Source organism: Myotis lucifugus, unplaced genomic scaffold (assembly GCF_000147115.1).
Source record: "Myotis lucifugus unplaced genomic scaffold, Myoluc2.0 scaffold_27, whole genome shotgun sequence".
Lineage (NCBI taxonomy): Eukaryota > Metazoa > Chordata > Mammalia > Chiroptera > Vespertilionidae > Myotis > Myotis lucifugus.
This window is the reverse complement of record NW_005871075.1, coordinates 6,662,907-6,669,538: the sequence shown is the minus strand read 5'-3', so window position 1 is coordinate 6,669,538 and position 6,632 is coordinate 6,662,907. Positions and strand designations below refer to the sequence as shown.

General features: G+C 47.5%; 1 pseudogene; it reads right to left on the bottom strand.

The window, feature by feature from the left end:
- Positions 1-777: 777 nt before the first annotated feature.
- Positions 778-2,098, bottom strand: LOC102421544 (annotated as a pseudogene).
- Positions 2,099-6,632: the final 4,534 nt, after the last annotated feature.

The window sequence follows — 6,632 nt, the reverse complement described above, 5'->3', positions numbered from 1 at the left end:
TGGCCTTTATCTGCCTGACCCCACCCAGGGAGGGACCAAGCAGGGTGTCTGCCTCTCCATTCTCCATCCTTCCGTCTGTGACACCTGTCACCCTTGCCAGGCCTCCCCCAAAATGAGTTCAGCTCAATCCCTGAATGTAAAAGTTCGGGGGGTCGGGGGGAGCTCCATTCCAGTGCCCCCTGATTCCCAGCAGCAGGACCTGGTTGACAGGACTTGATCTCAGGACATTGTTCACAGCTGCAGAACACAGATCTGTTTCAAGAAAAGTTGGGAATGCAGATTTTCATATGAGCCCCTATTCCAGAAGGTGGCAGTTTATTCACATTGTGGCAAAGACACCTTCAAGAGTAACATAAGTGGGTGAAGTCAGGGCCAAACCGGGCCATTTCCTCATCCAATCTTTCTGAGGCTCGTGGACAGAAAGAACCAAGTCTCAGATCTTTGCAGGACACTTCCAGAGTTGTTTTAAGCCTAAAGGACAGTAGTCTGTCTCCATTCTTGTTCTTTTAGATTTTTTCATCATCGGATAAAAGGATACGTATATTGGGACAATCCTCTCGAGATACAGTATTCCAGTTGTACCCATGTGACGACGACAGTGCCCCTCAGAGGGAGGGAGCCAACAGATGGGGAGCAGGGAATTCTGAAAACCAAAGCTATGACAGAGATGCTAAGCCTTTCCTTCACGTGTCTGGCACCCCTCTTCAGGTGGCCTGCAGGCCAGGTGTCTGCTGGACCTTTACCACTTGATGTCCTGGCAGGCTGCCCTGGGCCCTGCTAGGCGGTGTGCAGGGCTGCCTGGGCCTGGGGGGAGTCCCCCCGCCCCAGCCACTCCTGGTACAGCTCCTGCACATGGGCGCTGGTCTCCGGGGGCCACACTGGGATGGCATCGTAGATGCCTTCCATCCGCTGCAGCAGTGCCCTGTCTGCATACCCATCATCTGCCTGGGCCTGGCCCCTGCCGCTTAGGCATGCCCGGCGCAGGCCAGGACCTCCACGAAGTGGCAGGGGAACTTGCCCCTCTGCAGCTTCAGGACCACTTCTGGATGTTCTGAAAGCTGTAAGCAGCCTCAAAGCGTAGCAGAACCTCTCCGTCCCTTTCAAGGGTGACCTCCTGGAGGTCTTTGTTCCTCAGGGTATGGTAGGTGAGCACTCCCACGTCCTTGTTGAACAGCTCCTTGGCCCTGTGTCTGAAGATGTGCGCCAGGTACCTGTCGGAGCTGGCACCGTCGAGGAGCCTCACCTCCTTCTCCTTCATGTCTCAAAACAGAGTGTCCACGGCGGCATCATTCGAGGCGAGGTCACTTTGCTCCATTATCTGGACAATTTCACCTGAGGTTAACACGCAGTCAGCACCCTGGGAACTATGTAAAGCTGTGGGAGCATCTTCTCAAAGGGCCTCTAGTTGCTTGTCATAACACGGGGCCACAATGACATGGAAAATCTTGTCTGGGGACAGGTTCTGCCGTCTGGTGAAGTAATCCTTCACCAGAGAGCCTATGATCTGCTGGGGAGACTTGGCCACGCAGAGGTGGGGGGTGATGGGGTGACCCAGCACACACGCTCTGTATATCGGTCCCAGCCGGGCAGGCAGAGGTCAGCATGGGTAGCCGGGGCTCTTCTTCACGGTGCTGGCAGTACTGTCGCACAAATTCCTTCTGACTCCAGGATGCTGGAGTCCGCAGCTATCTTCATGTCAAAGACAATGCACCCCAAGGCTTTTGAGAAAGCAGCAGAGCCTTCTGGATGCATCAGTGACACTGAGGCTGAATTTAGCAACAAAATAAGGCAGGGACTATGGACACATGGACACTGCCAGCACTTTGTGCTGTGAGGTATCGCATTTCTTATTAAGGTTCAGAACACGGAAGAAGTCCTTGGTGTTCTGTTGAGAAACTTGGACTCCTTCCTCTGCGGACACACAACTGTCACACGCCAGGCAGTCACTCAGAAATATCCTGGCATCGGCCAGCTTACGGAATTCTCCCTTCTCTCCATTCTCCTGAACCCGACTCTTGACGTTGACTGCGACATTCTCTTGGTCATCAGTTTTTATTTTTTTACTACATTCCTTCCGTGTGCAGTGATCACACTCCATCTGGAGCAGAGCGGGCGGGGGCAGCTCGAGTGACCTGGAGGAAGCAGAGGGAGAGCAGTCAGTCACCGCTGTTGCCCCTGGCGCTGCTGGTGGTATCCTTTCTTCCTTGTGGAGCGTCTAGGGAGGGGAAGCGGCGCAGTGCCCAAGGCCAAGTTCCAAGAGGCCAGCAGCGCTGTTGGGATCATGCTGGAGGCGCTGGTCCATTGGTGCCTGGCCTGTCCTCTTCAGATTGAACCTTCAGGACTACTAAGGGATCTAGTCCAAGGGAGGGGAGGTGGCTGCAGTGCCCGAGGCTGAGTCCCAGGAGGCCGCAGCACTGTCACGATCGTGCCAGTGGCGCTGGTCCATTGGTGCCTGGCCTCTCCTCTGGATATTGAACCTACAGGATTACTAAGGAAGCCAGTTCCCAGTTCCACCCCACCTCCGCCACCAATTAATTGGAGTCTGAGGGCCAGGAGGAGGGAGCAAGAGGCCTGCCTTCCAGCTGCTCGCCAGTCCCCGGGCCACTCACTCTGGTTCCCTGTTAACCATCCCCTGATCAATGGGAGCCTGTAGGCTGGGAGAGGGACCAAGTGGTCTGCCTTCCGCCCGCCTGCTCAAAATGTCGTTGCTGCCACGGATTCATTGGAGCCTGAGGGACCCCGGTTCCCCCCGTTAGACATTCCCTGATCAATGGAGCCTGAGGGCTTGGTGATGGACCTGTCGTCCGTCCCTTTGGTCTTTACGGACCGTGGGTTTTTATATATTAGGATTGGTTAATAAAATTACACAGGTTTCAGGTATATAATTCTACAATACATCATCTGTATACTGTATTGTTATTGACTACCCCAAGTCATGTCTCCTTCCATTACCATTTATCCCTCCTTTACCTTCTCTTACCTAAAGCCTGATCTTTACTTCTTAAGGAAAATTTTATGTGTATTCTATATGTCATTATTTTAACACCAAATAATTGCCAGATAATACCAAAGTTCTGACTAGAATTGATTCTCTAGGAAAATGCAACAGATTTTATTATGCTTAAGTTACTTTAATTCATAAAATATTAAAATAATTATTCACAAGATAATCTTGAATTCTGAAAAAAATAACAAGTTAGTGAATGAAATCAAACTTTAAATATTATGTTTTAAAATATTTTACAAGAAATCTGGGAATGAGAAAAGGAAATAAAGACATTTAAATTAATGGAATACAGTTAGATTTATAAGGGATAACAAAATGAGAAGCTCAATTAACTGCATTGGAAGGAGATTAAGAACCCACCTAAAGGGCAAGAAGGAGCTGGAGTCATAGTATGAAAACAAAACATCGTGAAAATGGATGTTTGTATTATTACTATCAAACCATGTCAGCAAAATGCAAAAACCCAAGAAAAGCCATCTTGTAGGGAGAAATCTCCAACTATACATTTACTAATATACATTTACTAAGATACATTTTTGTTACATTTAGAACATTTAAGATCTAAGACTGGGAAATATCTCAAGAGGCAAGTGGGGGATTCTTAGAATGCAATGTTGCAATACCCAAATGCCATGAGAGAGATGTCCTTCTCCCCAAAAGAATATAAAGTACAAAGAACTCAAGAAAATGAGACAGCCAGGAAATTATATGATAATTTTAAGATCCTTCTGACATTAGAGCAACACATCAGCAAGAAACAGATAGATGGAATTGCCAAAATCATAGATTTCATTTTTTACAATTCTAACTGGAGTTGCTATCATTGGAGTCACATTCCATACTTAATTCGGCATTTAATACAAAAAGAAATGCAAGAGTAAAGGAAGACCTGTGAGTTATTTACTACCCGTTGCAAGTTTGTGTTCTTAAATAACATCAGTCTTATCCTCCCACCAACCATTCTGGTAACCACCATTTTACTCTCTGTTTTTATGAGTTTTACTTTCTTTTATGAGTTTTACTTTCTTATTTTATTTTATATTTGAGGGGGAATCACTTTATTTATTTTTTATTTATTTTCATTGTTAACAGTATTATAGATGTTCACCCTTTTCCCCCCATTTTCCCCCTCCACTCGGTTCCCTCCCAGCCCCAGGAATATGTCCATGGGCAATGTATATAAGTTCTTTGGTTAATCTCTTCACCTCCCCCTCCCCCCTCCCCCCCCCCCCCCACACACACACACACACTCCTTTCCTCTGAGATTCCTTAGTCTGTTCCATGTTTCCATGCCTCTGGAACTATTTTATTCATCAGTTTATTGTGTTCATTATATTCCACATATAAGGGAGATCATGTGATATTTGTTGACTTTTTTAGATTCCACATACAAATGATATCAGGCATTATTTGTTTTTCTCTGTCTCCTTACTTATCTCAGCAGAATGCGCTCAAGGTACATTCATGTGGTAGCTCACGTCAGGATTTATTTCTCGTGACCTAATAATACTGCATTGTATAAATACCACATTTTTTTTCTCCATTCATTTGTTGATGGGATATTAGGTCATTTTCATATCTTGGAAATTGTGAATCAAATAATGTTGCAATAAACATGGGAGTACATTAAAAAAAGTATAGGAGGAGCCCCAGCCAGTTTGATTCAGTAGATAGAGCATCGGCCTGCAGACTGAAGGGTTCAGGGTTTGATTCCAGTCAAGGGCACGTGCCCAGGTTGCAGGTTTGATCCCCAGTAGGGGGCGTGCAGGAGGCAACCAGTCAATGATTCTCTCTCATCATTGATGTTTCTGTCTCTCTCTCCTTCTAGATTCCTCTCTGAAATCAATAAAAATAGATTTTTAAAAAGTATAGGAGGAAATGAATAGAATCTCAAACACATAGCAATGGGAGAGAAATCAAGAGGTGTTAAAATCTACGGAGAAAGAGAGACAATTTGTAAAGCTCTTGGTTTTGTTTTGACGTGAGCAGTTTAGAATCTAGGCTCTGGGAAAAAATCAGTTTGCAGAATGGTGGGTTTGTCCCAAAGAAACAGAATCCCTTCCAAATAGGACACCAATGACTACAACTGAGCTCTTCCAATAATGTTGTGAAGCAAGTGATACACACTTGAAAACTGTCATGAATGGACCAAAACCCAAAAGAACCTGAGATTGCCTTTCCCCCCCTCACCTATGACTCCCACTTTCTTTACTTTTTCCTCCATATGAACACTTTGGATGTTTGGGGGAAACTATTCTTTTCTGTTGGGTTAAATTAGAAACTCAAAAGAGGACAAGATATTGAATCATAGGCATTGGTTTATCTTATCTAAGATAACTCAATTATCATCAAACTGTAGGCCTTTAGAATAAAGAGAGAAGTGGACATTGGTTAAAAAAAAATAGGTTAGGGAAATGTACTCCTGTATAAAAGTTAAACATTTCCAAGAATATCCCATCTAATAATAGACAAAGATGGTAATTAACCGTACCTTCGCTATGCCTCTCATTGGCTAATCAGCGTGATATGCAAATTAACCCAACCAAAATGGCGGCCCGCAGCCACACAGCTGAAGCGAGCAGGAGGCTTGCTTGCTCCAGTGATGGAGGAAGCCAAGGTTCCCCGCCTGCCACGGCCCGGCTCTGAACTCCGAAAGCAACAAAATTTCAATTATAGAAGCTAAACAAACCCCAGATACCTTCTTTCAGCTGGCCGTGGCCACGGAGCTGGAGCCGGCTCTTAGCTCCAGTGACGACAACAAAGTTTCAATTATAGAAGCTAAACAAACCCCAGATACCTGCTTTCAGCAGGCCGTGGCCTCAGAGCTGGAGCGAGCAGGAGTGGCTCTCAGCTCCAGTGACGACAACAAAGTTTCAATTATAGAAGGTAAATAAATCCCAGAATAAAAAAAGAAAAAGAAAAAAAGGAGAGGCTGGGAGCTTCAGTCGCTGGCCAGCCTGAAAACGGCCCTCAGCCCCTCACCCAGGCTGGCCAGGCACCCCAGTGGGAACCCCCACCCTAAAGGGGTGTGGCCAGCCTGAAAATAGCCATCAGCCCCTCATCCAGGCTGGCCAGGCACCCCAGTAGGGACCCCCACCCTGAAGGGGGTGTGACCAGCTGCAAACAGCCATCAGCCCCTCACCCAGGCTGGCCAGGTACCCAAGCGGACCCCCACCCTGATCCGGGACACCCTTCAGGGCAAACCAGCCGGCCCCCACCCATGCACCAGGCCTCTATCCTATATAGTAAAAGGGTAATATGCAAACTGACCCTAACAGCAGAACGACTGGGAATGACTGGTCAGTATGACACACACTGACCACCAGGGGGCAGACGCTCGATGCAGGAGCTGCCCTCTGGTGGTCAGTACTCTCCCACATGGGGGAGCTCTGCTAAGCCACAAGCCAGGCTGATGGCTGCCAGTACAGCAGCGGTTGTGGGAGCCTCTCCTGCCTCCTCAGCAGCGCTAAGGATGTCCAATTGCAGCTTAGGTCTGCTCCCTGCTGGCAAGTGGACATCCCCCGAGGGCTGCCAGGCTGCCAGAAGGATGTCTTATTGCCAGCTTAGGCCCAATCCCCTGGGGAGCAGGCCCAAGCCAGCAGGTGGTCATCCCCTGAGGGGTCCC